Source organism: Orycteropus afer, unplaced genomic scaffold (assembly GCF_000298275.1).
Source record: "Orycteropus afer afer isolate SDZICR_OR568_19922 unplaced genomic scaffold, OryAfe1.0 scaffold00435, whole genome shotgun sequence".
Classification (NCBI taxonomy): Eukaryota; Metazoa; Chordata; class Mammalia; order Tubulidentata; family Orycteropodidae; genus Orycteropus; species Orycteropus afer.
Window position 1 is genome coordinate 1086396 of NW_006922022.1, and position 15555 is coordinate 1101950.

Sequence of the window (15555 nt, forward strand, 5' to 3'; positions counted from 1 at the left end):
CCTCATATCTTTCTAATAACTTACTTGTCACTTTATTACCTTCCAGTAATGTGAACGCTGCTGACAAGACTGTCACACTAACAGCAGACAACACCCTCTCAGCTTCAGCCCCAGCTCTCCTGGCTACTTATTGCCCTGGCCCTGAAGGGACACAAACTAATAGTGTGCTTTCCAGTTCAGCACTTGGCCATCAAATATAAAAGGATGCGTAATTGCCTGTTTATCCCTTGTGAAGGGGAAATTGAGTACAAGAGCTAGGCTTTCCCACCGAGTTCCCTGATGCTTCTGTCTGTCTCTCTTTCTCCCTCTCTCTCTCTCTCTCTCTCTCTGCCCCTACCCCTTCACCTGCTGCCCCCCTTTTCTCAGGTTTCTCTTCTCCCTCCCCTCACAAACACATCTGCACCTAGATGCCCCCTCCAGCATTAAATGGACAGTAATAAGAGTACTTCTTAAATAACAGGTCAGTACAGAAATGCTGTCTATGACAGCATTCTTTGCTTGCTACTTTGGAAGTATACAAAACTCACTGCCGTCGAGTTGAACCCAACTTATTAGCAACCCCTCCTTGGGTTTCTGAGGCAGTATCACTATGGAAGTGGATTGCCCAACCTTCCTTCTGAGGAGTGGCTGGTGGATTTGAACAGCGAGCTTTCTGATTAGCAGTCAAATGCGTAAGGCACTATGCATGTCCATTTAGTTTGGAAATACTGAGTGTGGCCCTGTAATGATAGCAAAATGTCCTGCATGTTAGTGGCATACTAATGTAGGATTAGATTGCTCCACATTCTGTAGGAAAGGATGAAAATGTATTTCTTCCCCATCAAAAAGGGCCTGTGTTGTAAACAAATTAGTTGTGTGCACATGGTGGAAAAATGCCCTCCCCAAAAAAATATTTTTAACGTTGGCATCTAGCCATCAATCTGAATGTACACAAGGTATTTTTTAATGGCAGTCTCCAAACCCATTGTGTAATATGCCAGATTAACCTGAATTTTGTTAATCTGGACAGACACTGTGTGAAAATTAAGGTGTTAAATTTTGGCTTTAATAAATAAAAGAAGGTTATTCTATCTTTAAAGGCAAATAATATTTTCCCAATTTTCCACTTTGGGAGAATTTTCCTAAGTACAACTATAGTGAGCTTCACAAAATCAAGTAATGAGAGGACAAAGTCACAAAGGAAGAACACGTAAAGATGTTATGTTCCAAAATATCTTGAGCTGAAATAACACAAAGGTATTGGCTACTCTTTTTGTACAGTGAACTACTTAGGCAATGGCTGAAACAGTGGCTAGTTAGTGACCAAGTGGAGTGTAAGATCTGTTTGTACATTTTCCTTATGCAAGTAGGCAACTCCATGCTTCCTTCCAAACCTCCAGCAGCAGATGTGACCAGAATAGTTGACCCTGCTATGAACAGTCACATTTCAAGTAAGATATTAATCAACAAAACAAGACAGATGCAGTGTCATCTTGGACGTGAACTTTTGGAAGGATCGGAAAAGCAGCAGACTTACAATAGACAACTTAGCAGGTGTGTGTTGACAAACCTGTGCTACTTAATTTCATTAACCAGTCTGAGGACTGGGAAGCACTTTGAGACAAAGGACTTTTGGGTTAGACATAAGGCAGTTAGTTGATTTTTTTTTTTTTTTTTAGTTTCCAGTGTGTGTATTTTCAATCATTTATCAAACATTTTAATGGAATCTTACATTAATTAAAAGCTCAGTTGCCAAAATTGCACAGATTCTGCTAGCTTGCATTAGCTTTCTCCTTTTAACTCTAAATAACAGGGATATAGGGATGTTTAAGAACATTTCAAAATTTTTTGTAATGCTTTCCTTTACTTCCTTTTTTTTTTTTTTTTTAAGAATCTTTGAAGGGACAGAAGTGCAGAAAAAGGTATTTTAACAAAAACGGAGAGAAATAGATAGTAAAAAAAATAAAAAATATTGAAGAGAGAGAATCTAAGTGCTATACCAAGACTTTATAAGGCTTCCTGTTGCCAAATGTGATGTTGCGATAATGCACAGCTAAGATGGCAAATCCATCAATAATTAACCGGCTCTGCCCACTTCTGTTATGGAATGCAATGCCTGGGAGGGGGACTCTGGGGAACTTCTGAGTGTGTGAGGGTCCCACTTATCTGGCCCTGGATGTGTTTTCTAAGAGACTGGGAGAAAGCCCCAGCCCTCCTGGTAGTCCCCTTACAAGTGGGCTGACCTGGCACAGTTTCAATGGGAGCTCCTGCCTGCCTTTTCCACACTAGGAGACAAAGCATTCCCTACCCTTGCCATGAATCATGTCGGAGCCGTGAGAAGCATTGATTCATGAGGTATGATGCTCTTGAACTCCCAGACAATGTGCTGAGTTAATAGGTTCACTTGAGATGTATAAACCAAGGCTGATTGTTTTTTTTGTTTGTTTGGTTTTTCCCACCAACTACTCAATTTGGAGCATTTTTGCATGTCTTTGTACAGAGTAATCCATTCATCTCATTGCCTATCTTAATCTCCCCAGACTTCACCATTATCTTTTTCATTCCTGCCCTGCTCTTCTGATCTCACTGCCTCCTCAAAAAAAAAAAAAAAATCCTTTCGAAGCAAGAAGGTAGAATACTCCCTCTTCATCCTGACTTTGATAGCTTTGGAAACATTTTTGTGTTCTACCCTATCCATGGTTTACATAACATGAATAAGTGAATGACATGCTATAGTATTATATAGTAACCTGATGTGACTAAGATTTATAATACATGGTGCACACGCCTTCCTGCGCAAACTTTGGTTCAGCTGTCGCACAGAGAAACCTTATCATTTTCCTACCAGTGCCAGTGTGAAAAGTACAGGAGAATCAAACATAGGTACATCAAGTCGGAGAAGACAGGAGCCTCAGAAACCAGGAGAACACTGGTCTGAGGCCACCTGAGTTTCCTGACGTGCTGCACATTTAACAGTATGGAAGTGACTGAGCAGTAGTGCTGTCCCATTCCAACTGCGGGAAGTGGCCATTGCCTTTGCTTGCCTCTAAGGTGGAGGCACCACGGGGCTGTGGGGAAGAAAACTGTGCTCTACTCCTAATCATGGAATAAACAGTCCTTCCAAACTAGGAAGATCCTCCACCTATTTAAGAGAAAACAACTTTCTGACTCACCCCAACCCCACTGATGTGTTTAAATAACAAAAACATTTGACTCAACCTGCAAGTGGCCAAGGGGAATGGAGATATCTTGAGAGAAAGAATTTTTTTTTTACCAAGATGTGTTCTATCCCTTCCCCAGAGTTTGGAGTCAGTGCTTTTTTGTTTGTTTGTTTATGTTGTTCTCATCTGTATTAGACCTATCTCTTCTGATAAGTCTGTGGCAGAGCCAAAATCTGCACCCAAAGGCAGCTGCACTGAGGGACGGGAACAGCTTGCGTCACCCGGATCTAATACTTGTGACGTCGGTAGTTTCGTAAATTATGTATGTATCTTCAACAAGGGTTTTGTTTTGTTTTGCTCTTTGGTTTGTTTTTATTAGTAGTCCAAGAGAATTAAAAGTTTTTCTTTGCTATCTCCTTGTTATATTTTCTGTATGATAACTGTCTACAGTATGTCTTTTGCATAAAATGCATAAGGGTTTGGGGATGTAAATGGAATTTTATTCATATTTTGTCCAAATACCTCTTGTAATTTGTATCAAAATTCTTGTACAATTTTTATATTAAAGATTTATCAGTCTCTGATCTCTTCTTACCTTTTTGATTTCAAGAAAGCTCAACAAATTCAAATAGATCTTTACCGAATACCCCTAAGAGCCCATCAGCTCACAATGTAATTCACCCTGTTTAAGCATGTGTGTTGGATAACTCACTGCCAATCTTCTATGGGAAGTGAATCCTGTTATTATCTAGACTTCAGGTAAGATCAACCACTTCTCTTGCTCAGATGGAAAAACCAGGTCAGAGCTACAAAGATCCCAGCTCAATGGAGCCCAGAAAACCCCTCCCCAAGTCTTTTCCCACTGGAGGGATCCCCCTGGGAATGCCTTTTAGGCCTCTACAGAATTCCTATTCCTATTCCCAGAGCCTGTGCCCCTGCTCTTTAGAACAATGGCAGAACTTAGATGTCTTCACCCCTTAGCTTTCTGCAAATAAATTTCCTCCTCTCCCCTCCCCACTCTTGCAAGTTTGTGGACCAGCCAACAGGATGATGACTCTATAGTTTTATAGACTAAATGCTTGTGTTTCAGTTTATATTCTCTGGGCAGTAGTTTTCTGCAGATTATGCTTGTTACAACCTAGAAATAAAACTAGCATATGGAAAGATGTCATCATCGGCGACATTTCCTCCTCATGCTGCTTGGGGTGGGGGACAATGGGAAGAAGCACACATAGGGTGCTTTTGACTCAGTATCATTTTAATACTACACCCATCTCTTAAGCCGATCCTAATTAAAAAGTTAGGCTTACCCAGATACTAATTTCTATTGGATTCTCCCCTTCATTTCAGTACTTTCTGCTCCTCATCTCCAAAGCCCAGTTAACCCAGACTCTCCCCAACTTCTACTGCCTACTTCTCTGGTAACTCCTGGCCTAGAACCCAGAGGGAGTCCCCGGGGAAGACACAAATAATTCAGCACTTGAGTGCTCAACAACTAACCAAAAGTTTGGGAGTTTAGACCCACCCAAGGGTACCTTGGAGAAAGGCCTGGCTATTTACTTCATGGAAGGTAGCAGCTTTGAAAACTGTATGGAACACGGTTCTGCTCTGCAACACACATGGTTGGCTTGAGTCAAAATTAACTTGACTGTAACTGGGTTCTTTTTGGTTAATTATTATTATTATTATGTATAACCTAGGGGTGTGAGCTGTCATCAGGCCACAGTTAGGAGCTGTCCAGCTTTAGATACCACTGAGTGATGGCAGCAGGGATGCGCCCATAAGACCATGAAGGAGTCTCTCCCTTAGATTTCTTCTCAGTGCCCCTAGAAGGGTGTCAGGGCAGGTGAGGAAATAAAAGGTTAAGCAACTTTGGGGACGTCAACCTCTGCTGAGGTATGTGGTTATTAAATGTCACAGATGTGTTAATGCACTCCAACAGGGAATCCAAGCATAATTATGATCTTTTCGTCTGTCATAACACATCTATAATTGGCAAAAATTCTCCCTCAAACAGTTCCTTCTCCTCCTTAAAAAAAAAAAAAAAAAAAAAACTTCTTTTAAATATTAGTAAATGATGGAAATCCTCCTGTTCAGTGAAGAGGCACCCATGAAGACAGCTCTTGGCATAAAGCTGATCAAAACTGCCTGGTTTGCAGCCAGTTACACTCCTGAGCCACTGGAACACTTGCCGTGTGCTGGTTTGCCCTGTGTCGTTGACAATATGACAGTCGATTAAGTGCTACTAATTTAATAAAGCCGCTCTGAGGACGAAGCTGATCTGTCAATGAAGCCTAGAGAGGATAGCCTTGGTGAGGAGGGGGGCTTAGGGAGAGGCAGCTGAGAATATTGACTTCCCTGAAGTAATACTGGGGGGAACTGCTATCGATCCTCAGTCAGGCGCAGTTATTTTCAGTCACCTGACTCTCAGGCACCCAATCATTACCCATATTCATCAGAGACGTATAATGAACAGAGGTATTGATTAGCAGGGGTAGCTGCAGAGATTTCCCTACAGTGCTAGTTCACATTGATAGGTCTCCAATGGGAATACAGGCCAGTGCAGCCCTGGAACATAGCTTATTGTGTTCTAGGTCCTTCTATTGATTTTATCTGGGGGTGGGGGACAACCTTGTGCACAGTGGTGCTCCCTTGACCTTTCTCTGAAACCTTCCTTGAAAAAAATAAACAACCAGCTCTCTGCAATAGTCAACAAGTCCACAGCCTGGCTCTAAGTTTTCTGCTTATATCCAGGCTGGCTGTCCTACCCATTTTTGACTGTAGTGTGTTATCTTGATTTACAGAAATTTCCTTAAAGCTGGGACATGCCAGTCAGAGCTCAGAGCCATCAGGCGTAGGAAACCTGCCCTCCCCTAAAGATCAGCATATGGCTTCGGGAAATGATCATGTTAGGCTAATTGCACCAAGTTGGCATGGTAGGAACATAATGAGTCCCAGTTTCAGCATGCTGACCCCAAACCCAGTGATGCCAGCGCTTAGTAACTTTCCAAGCATTTTGCCTCGTGGCAGGGATCCTCACTGAGCGGCTGTTGGCAAAAGACATTTAGTTGGCCTTCTAGCATGCACCCTGAACCTGTGCTGCCACGTTCCAATCAGACGAGGGAGTTTTCTGTGCTGTTCACCAACCGCTTTCCTTCCAGACAACTGGTGGTGAACCGCATGGCATAACCATCAGAAGTCATGTGCTGCCTGATGGGCGACATGCTGCTTAAAATGCTGGTATGTAACTAGAAACCATTAAACCTCAGGGAAAGAAAAGTAGAAAATTAAGACAAGGATAGCTGTAAAATATAAAGTTCCAATGCATCACTAGAAATGAGAAATTCACAGATTGAAAAAGTCCGAAATCCACACTGGATAGGAGCACCACTTGACTTGTGTATTACTACAGCGCTGGGGGAGCTGGAAGTCACGCCTGAACCATGGAAACAAGAGGATGTTTCTCCTTACTTTGGTCTCTCCTTGTCTGAGCCTGGGTTTTTGATGATATTATCATCCCCAACCTGCCTTAATTCGTCTTACCTTAGTCAGCAGACTTTTTCATGGTCAGTCCTTCTGAGTTAGGTACATTCATACATGCCACCTTCAGCCTTTTCTTTGCCCTTCTTTACTCCCTTCATTCAGTTCAATTTCTGTTTCCTTGGCTGCTACAATTTAAAAAAAAAAAAAAAAATCAGTTCAATATATTTTGATCCTCTGGGGTTAGCTTGTACCTTGACTTCTTTCCAAATGTAAGAGCTTATAGGAAAAAAAAAAAAAAAAAAGTATATGAAGGACTTCAATAATTTTAAATCCAGAGTGCTGTGTACTGTGGAGCAACTTCACGTTATTGGAATGCTCGAAAAATGGTCATAAGCAATTGAATTTGGAGGTTATCAGGGTTTGGGGCATGTGCTGTGTGAGGTGATTTGAAATTATTAGGCCACTTCCAAGTTTTTAGAGAGATTCATTTTTATAAATATAAATGCTATTAACAATTCAAAGCACTCTCATAATTCCCCATCTTGGTTCTTCCCCATGATCTCAATTTAAATTTTTCTCATTTTTTTTCCTTAAGTGGAGAATTTCCTTCCAAAGTTTCACAAAGTCATTTGCAGGCTGAAAACAAGACACTTATTTCATTATTTTCAGAAGTCATGTCAATTGGTCTTTAGCAGAAAGTGATCCTGTAAGATGCTAGGCTTTTATGTTTTCTGTTCTTTCTAAAACCACAAACTGCGTGTGTGAAAACATGGCTCTTCCCAAGGCTCTCACACTCACTCACAGAGCTCACAATGTCAAGATGGTTTCAGGCTCTGATGCAGTTATCTTTTCAAGGAAGCAACAAAACCCTTTTCTTATGTATAGCATGAGCATCAGCAAACCAAAAGAACCAAACTCACTGCCATCCAGTCGGATCTGACTCATAAGCAGCAAGGGGGAAAATAGTATATGGGTAAAATCAGTAAACTGTATCTCCTATGGAAATTGTGTTCTAAACACCTTAAAGATGAAATGTTTCTCCAGCCTTCACAGTGTGTGTTACATGTTGTTGTTAGCTGTTGTTGAGTAGAATCCAATTCACAGTAACAACACATGACGGAATAGAACTTCCCCATAGGGTTTTCTAGGAGCTCTGGTGGTGTAATGCCTAAGGCATTTGACTGCTAATCAGAAGGCTGGTGGTTCAAACCCACCAGCCACTCCTCAGGAGGAAGACTGGGCGATCTACTTCCATAGAGACACTTCCTCAAAAACCCAAGGAAGAGCCTCTATGAGTCAAGTTCTCGATGGCAGTGAGTTTTATAAGGTTTTCGAGACTAATCTTTATGGGCCATGGGAGGAAGATGAGGTAATCTACTTCTGTAAAGATTTAAAGCCTTGGAAAGCCAATGGGGGTAGCTATGAGTCAGAATTGACTCAATGGCAGTCAATTCTTGGTTTTGGTGGGATCTTTATGGGAGCAGATAGCCAGCTCTTCCTCCCAGGGAGTGGTTGGATGGGCTTGAACTGCCAACCTCTTGGTTAGCAGCCAAGCACTTAACTGTTGCACCATGAGGGCTCCTTGTTACATAGCAGGTGTTTAATTCATAATAATAGAATGAATGGGTGTGTATGAGTGGAGAGTGGCATCAGTGGGTGGATGGGGTGGTTAAGCCCTTTGTTAAATGCCAAAATCAGAGCTAACTTTAAGATTAGACAAAGCAGTTCTTGGTTCCAAGTAAGATGGGGTAAGCACACCCGACCCTGCCTCTCACACTACATGTAGCTGTAAAACCCGGACAGAATGCATGGATCAGCTACTTCAAACCCAAACCCACTGCCATGGAGTCAATTCCAACTCATAATGACCCTCATTGGGTTTCCAAGGTAAAGATAAATCTTTACAGAAGTAGATTGCCCCATTCCTTCTACAGAGTGGCTGGTGGGTTTGAACCATGAATTTTCTGGTTAGCAGTGAAGTGCCTTAAGCACTGAACCACCAGAGCTCCTTGATCAGCTATTTAAGGGCTCTGAAAAGTGAATAGCAGGAGGAGGAGTGAGGAAGAAGACCGGGATTTCTGAAATGGCAGTGAAGTTACCATTCATCCTCTCCAGCATCTCCCGGTTTGAACTCACTGAATTGGAATGACTATTGTTTTGGTTCTCTAGTGCCGCTCTAACAGAAAATACCACCAATGGGGGTTTTAAACAAACAGATTTATTCTCTTACAGTTTAGGAGGCTAGAAGTCCACGTTCAAAGTGCCAGGTCTAGAGGCTGGGTGAACACCCCTTGACCTTGGGCTTCAGGTCTAGAGGCTTCAGCTCTGCCTCTTGCTCCTGACCCACTGGAGCTGGAGGCTTCTCTTAGGCAGATGCTGGCAGCTGAGGCTGACAAACCCAAGGTCAACAAATAGAATGGCACAGTTGTAAGATTACTAAACAACATGACAGGCCACTAGTTCAAGTCCAGAGGCAGTGCCAAGATTGACAGGAAACATGGCAGGCTGCTATATGAAGACTTGGCTACATGTAGAGTCCAAGTGTGCCAAAAACTCAGAGACTTTTCTCAAACATAACTTCTATCCTGGAAGCAGACCACATCCCTAAGGCAGCTACTCAGCTGCTCACAGTAGATTTCCCCACAGAGTTGATTACCAGTCTCATCATGGGGAATACTACATCCAGCTGCTCAGATGTTCAAAGCTTGGCCCAGCCAAGTTGACACACAACTTAACTGCCACAGTTGTGTTTTTTCATCAGAAACCAAAAATCTAGAAGAAGTGGAGCACATTTTTAAAGTGCTGAAAGAAAAGAACTGTCAATCCAGAATTCTAAATCCAGGAAAAATATTCTTTGGGAATGAAGGGGGATTGAAGATATTCTCAGAAGACAGAATTCTCAATTTGTTGTCAGCCATACATGCTCAAAAAACTGCTAAAGGAAATTCCTCACCGAGAAGGGAAATACAATAATACAGAAGGGAAATTGGAACCTCAAGAAAAGGAGATGAGCAACAGAAATGATAAATACTTAGGCAAATATAAGAAATTATTTTTCTATTGTCAATTTATTATCAATACTTTGAAAGCAAAGGCAATATGACATTGTCTAAGGGTGTTTCCTGCAATGTATATACATGTAACATAATTATAACATAAAAAGAAAGGGTAAATCTGACTTAAATTTATCTAAAGATTTAAGGATTCATCAGCATATTTCCAGCAGTCTGTTTTGATAGAAGAGAGCCTGAAAGGGGGGCACAGAACACTTTGACCGGAGCTGCCACCCATAGATATAGAAGAGATTAGTTTTGAGGTACCTAGAGCCTTATTCTGCTTCAAGTGGTCCTGTAGATAGACATGTTCTGGAGAATACCTAAAAAATGTGTGATGGAAAAGGAAAGGAGTAGATTTTTTGATGTTACAGCCAGGAGACGTCCCTCTAGCACAGCAGTAACTTCTAGTTCCTGACCATGTCACTAGAGTTCTTCAGTACCCTCTGAATCCCCACCTACTCTGTCCAGATTACTCCCCATACACACACAGGCTGCAATAACTCTGGGGAGCAAGGGTTTAGTAATGAAGAACATACCTAGCTATTATGTGTACCTTGGCAAGTCCATAGGTCAGTTGCTTCTTCAAAGTAAGAGGTGAGTAGGAAAGACAAACCAGCAAAAGAGATCAAGTAGGATGGTAAGGAGAGAACCAGGCTCATGTGGTGGAAAGAAGTTTGAAGAGTCAAGGAGTGAGTGGCCAACCATAGAAGGCACTCCAGAGAAGTCAGGTTAGGTGAAAACTGGGACGTATCCATGCGACTTGGTGATTGGCATGTATCACTGTGCCTACCATTCCCAGCTTTTCTTGTTAGCTAAAAACCTCTTCACCTCAGCCTTAACACAAAATCATTCAAGTGTGGTTTACATAATAGTGAGTAACCCAGAGACTAACCAGGCACAGGCACCTGACTCAAGGGCAACTCTTCCATAGTCTGGCCAGTAGCTCATGGGAAAGGCCTGGTACAAAGCAAAGATAACAATTAGCTAAAACATTTAAACTATCTCTGCCCAGGATTTGCACTGTGGGATATAAAGTATATTGGCCAGTTGAATATGAGAGGAAAATAGAGCAGATTTGAAAAAAGAAATAAAGATAAGGAGAGCAAGAGCAAGAGATAGAGAGACAAACAGACACAGGCCACATATGCTGAGAAAGAGAGATGGATAAAGGCGCTTCCTACAGCTGCTCTGGACTGCAGAAGTGCATACATGAGGATGAGGGTGGGCTTTTTAAGAAAGTTTAATAGAAAAAGGAAGAAAGTCTGTGTTAGATTGGGAAAAGGCATCAAGTTAAATGTGTGTGTGTGTGTGTGTGTGTGTGTGTGTGAATGTGTATACATGCACACATGCAAGTGTATCCAATAAGATGAAAGAATCATGAAGGAGAATGTTTGTGACAGGTGCTCCTATGTCAATTCACCTAAGTCCTGACTTACAATTCAACCTTACGGTTAGGTGAATAGTTTTCTGCTACAAATACCCAAAGGGTACAGAAGTTCTCTGAAGTGACGACTGATCAAATGTACACAGGGGCTACAGAAAATTCGAAGTAATCAAAGTGGTTGGAGAAAAGAGTACAACATTTGTTGAGTCCATATTAGCTACACATATGGTATCTGTGGTAGTTAAGGTTGTGTGTCCACTTTGGCTGGGCAACTGGATGTAGTTACTTCCATGATGCGACTGGTAATCAACTCCATGGCGGAATCTACTGTGAGCAGCTGAGTAGCTGTCTTAGGGATGTGGTCTGCTTCCTGTGTATAAGAAGATGCTTTGAGGAAGGTCTCTAGCTTTTGGCACGTCTGGATCCTGCATTTGGTTGAGTCTTCATCTCAGTGGCCTGACATGTTGTCTGCTGATTTTGGGACTGTTAATGAACTTGTATTAGTGGTCTTCCATGTTGCCTGATAATTTTGGGACTGTTCCATTTTACTTCTTGACCTTGGTTGGGTTTGTCAGTTTCAGAAATGGGCTGGGAATAGGAGGCAGAGCCAAAGCCAAAGATTAAGGGGCTTTCACCCCACCCCTAGAACTGGCACTGTGAACTTGGACTTTTAGCCTCCTAAACTTAAGAGAATAAACCTCTCTTTGTTAAAGCCACCATATTAACCACTTTAAGGACATTTTCTCATTTTATCCTCACAATGCACTTGTACAATAGGCATTATTATTCTGTTTTATAGATGAGAAAATTAAGGCATAGAGACGTTAAATAACAGGCCATTGGAACTGAAAGATAAACCCAGATCTGTTTGTCAAAAAAGAAGCCCTGTTCTTTCCACCATTCATCCTTCCTCCTATTAATGAATTGTATACTCTTATCACCAACAAGCAAATTTTCTTGAGTTCTTACAGCAAGGTGAAGGTGCTCTGGTGGTATAGTGGGTAAGATATTCGACTGCTAACCAGAAGGCCATTGTTTCAAACCCACCAGCTGCTCTGCTGGAAGAGGATAGGCGATTTACATCCATAAAAATTTATAGCCTTGGAAACCCAATGGAGGTGTCTATGAGTCAGAACTGACTTGATGGCAAGTGAGTATGGTTTTGATTTGTTGTAGCATGAGATAAACAGAGAAATATTGAAGCTGTTGAGGATGTAATTTTACTTGAATCCATATCCATGAAAGCGACAGTCAAGAAATCAAATGACATATTGCATTGGACAAATCTACTGCAAAAATTCCTTTAAAATGCTAAAAAGCAAAGATGTCATTTTGAAGACTAAGGTACATGTGACTCAAGCCATGGTCTTTACAGTCACCTCATATGCATGTGAAAGCTGGACAATGAATACGAAGACTGAAGAAGAAATGATGCATTTGAATTATGGCATTGGCAAAGAATATTAAATATACCATGGACTGTCAGAAGAATGAACAAACCTGTCCTGGAAGAAGTATAGTCAGAATGTTCCTTAGAAGCAAGGATGGTATGGTAGTTAAATTTGTGTGTCAACTTGGTTGGGCCTGGTTGAGTGGCTGGGCAGCTGGGGGTAGTTATTCCCCTTGATGAGACTGGCAATCACCTCCATGGTGGGATCTACCACAAGCAGCTAAGTAGCTGCTTTGGGTATGTGGTCCACTTTCCATATATAAGCAGCAGCTTTGGGAATGGTCCCTAGCTTATGGCACACTTGGACTCTGCATGTAGCCATGTCGTTGTGCAGCAGCCTGTCATGTTCTGCCAACCTTGGGACTTACAATGGACTTAAATTAATGGCCTGCCATGTGATTTGGTAATATCAGGACCGTGCCTTTTTACTCGTCAACCTTGGACTTGGCAGCCTCAGCAGTCAGCAGCTGTCTGAGTGAAGAAACTCCTCTAGCTTCAGTTGGCTGGGAGCTAGAAGCAGAGCTGAAGCCCAAGGTTGAGAGGCTTTCACCCAGCTCCTAGAGATTGGCACTCTGAACTTGGACTTAAAGCCCCCAAACTGTTAGAGAATAAACTCCTCTTTGTTAAGGCCATTCCATTTGTGGTATATTCTTGTAAGAGTGGCACTAGGTAACCAGAACAGATGGTGAGACTTTGTCTCACGTACTTTGGACATATTATCAGGAGGGATCAGTCCCTGGAGAAGGACATCATGCTTGGTAAAGTAGAAGGTCAATGAAAAAGAGGAAAACTCTTAAAGAGCTAGACTGACTTGGCGGCTGCAACAACGGACTCAAACATAGCAACGACTGTGAGGATGACGCAGGACTGGGCAGTGTTTCGCTCCATTGTACAGAGGGTTGCTAAGAGTCAGAATTGACTTGACACCTTCCAACATAGTGTAGTTAAAACGGAGCCCTGGTGGCACAATGGTTAAGCACTCAACTGCTCACTGAAGTGCCAGTGGTTCAAACCACTAGGAGCTCCGTGGGAGAAAAGACCTAATAATCTGCTCCTATAAAGATTATAGTCTAGGAAACCTATAGGGTAGTTGTACCCTGTCATATAGGATCTCTGTGAGTTAGAACCGACTCAATGGCACACAACAACAACATAGTGTGGTTAAGAGTGATATAAAGAGTTTCAAATATCGTTGAGATGCAAAAATATATGAAAGAGACAAAGTAGAGCAGTCAGGGTCCAATCTGGAAAATAGAAACCTCACTGGTTATTTCAAAAGAGAGAATTTAATATAGGGATTTTGATAGACATGTGCTGGAAGCCTGCAAAGAAAATGAATACTAAGTACAGGAAATAGATACCATCTCTTAAGAGACAAAGGGAAGAGGTTAGATCATCAGAACCTAGAAGTTCAAGGAAGAGGACCTACTGAACCAGGGCTTAGACAGCTGAGAAATCTTACTGTTGTTTACTAATTGTACCTCAGGGGTAGGGAGAGGATGCCTCATGGAGCTGGGGCTCAGACCTGGGGAGGTATCATTGTCTGGCAAGGGCTATTATCACAGGAGCTTGCTGGAGGGGCCCTGAAGAACTGAAATTCAGATTTCTGAGGAGAGGGCACTGTTGGTACCTTTGAGGTGGTGTGATAAAGCTGTTTCCAATGGGAAGAGAAATTGGAGGTTGGAAGCAATTCTTACTGCCCGGGGCAACATTAACAGAAATAGTAGGCATGCAAGAAGGAGCAAGTCCATTCTCTACTGCTTTCTAATCTCTCTGGAATTACCACTATGGCAAAATGTAACAGGCCACCAACTGGCAAGAAAAAAAAAAGAAAAAGTGGAGTTGGCAGAGTCCCAGCCTTAGCACCACAGAGCAGAATCTGAAAGACAGTAACACAAAAAGCAATATATTCTAACTATTAAGCAAAGAGGAGCTCTGGTAGCATAGTGCCTAAGGCATTTGACCGCTAACCAGAAGGCTGGAGGTTCAAACCCACCAGCCACTCCTTGGAAGGAAGATGGGGCAATCTACTTCCACAGTGATACTGCCTCAGAAACCCAAGGAGGGGTCGCTGTGAGTTGGATCCAACTCTACGGCAGTGAGTTTGGTTTTGGTTTTTTATTAAGCAAAGGGTAGTGAGTAAAGCCCAGAATGGAGTGTGGAGTCATTCTAATGGTTTGCATTGGATGAGGAAGGCCTCATGGAAGAGGTGAGTCTTGAACTGGACTCTAGCAGTAGTCCTAGAGAGGCTGAGAGACCCCATGAGATAAGGCAAAGCCACAAAAAAGCTGAAAGTATGTTTGGGGACAGATTAGAAACAGGAGACCAAGATGGAAAAGAGAGTTAGGGATATTTTAAAAGCACAATTAAAATAAATAAGTAAAAATCAGTTTCATTTTATGGCATTTGAGGAGTTTGGTGTTTGTCCCTTAAAAATGAGAGAAACAGCTGAGATGTAAAGAAGCCTCCTCCCAATGCTGCCCTTCGTTTCATGCCCACCAGTAGAGCAAGCTTAGGAATCTTGTACTTCTGTGTCCTGAAAGATTGTCTGAATTCATTCCTTGCCATCGAGTCAGTTCTGACTTGTAGCATTCCCTACTGGGTTTCCAAGACTGTAAATCTGTGTGAAAGCAGATTGCCTCATCTTTGGTACAACAGGAGAGCAGCTGGTGAGTCTGAATCCCTGACCTTCTGGTTAGTGGCCAACTGCCTTAACCACTACACCACTAGAGCTTCTGAGACATTGCCTAGGCCAATAATTTTCAAATCTCTGTGTGTGTGTATGTGTTTATTTCTTAGCCTAAGAACATTTTTTCCAAATAAAATAATAGGTACAACCTAAGACATGAGACAAATAGAAGAGTTCTCTGAAAATGTCAGAGCTTCCCCCATTTGGCCTCTGTCTCCCTTACCTTGCAGAAGGCTTTGTGATACCCCCTTGGAAATCAGAACACAATTTGCCAACCACTGACCTAAATGAACTCCTCCACTTCATAGAAGACCAAGCTAAACTACAGAAAGTTTACTGAGTTAGCCCAAGGT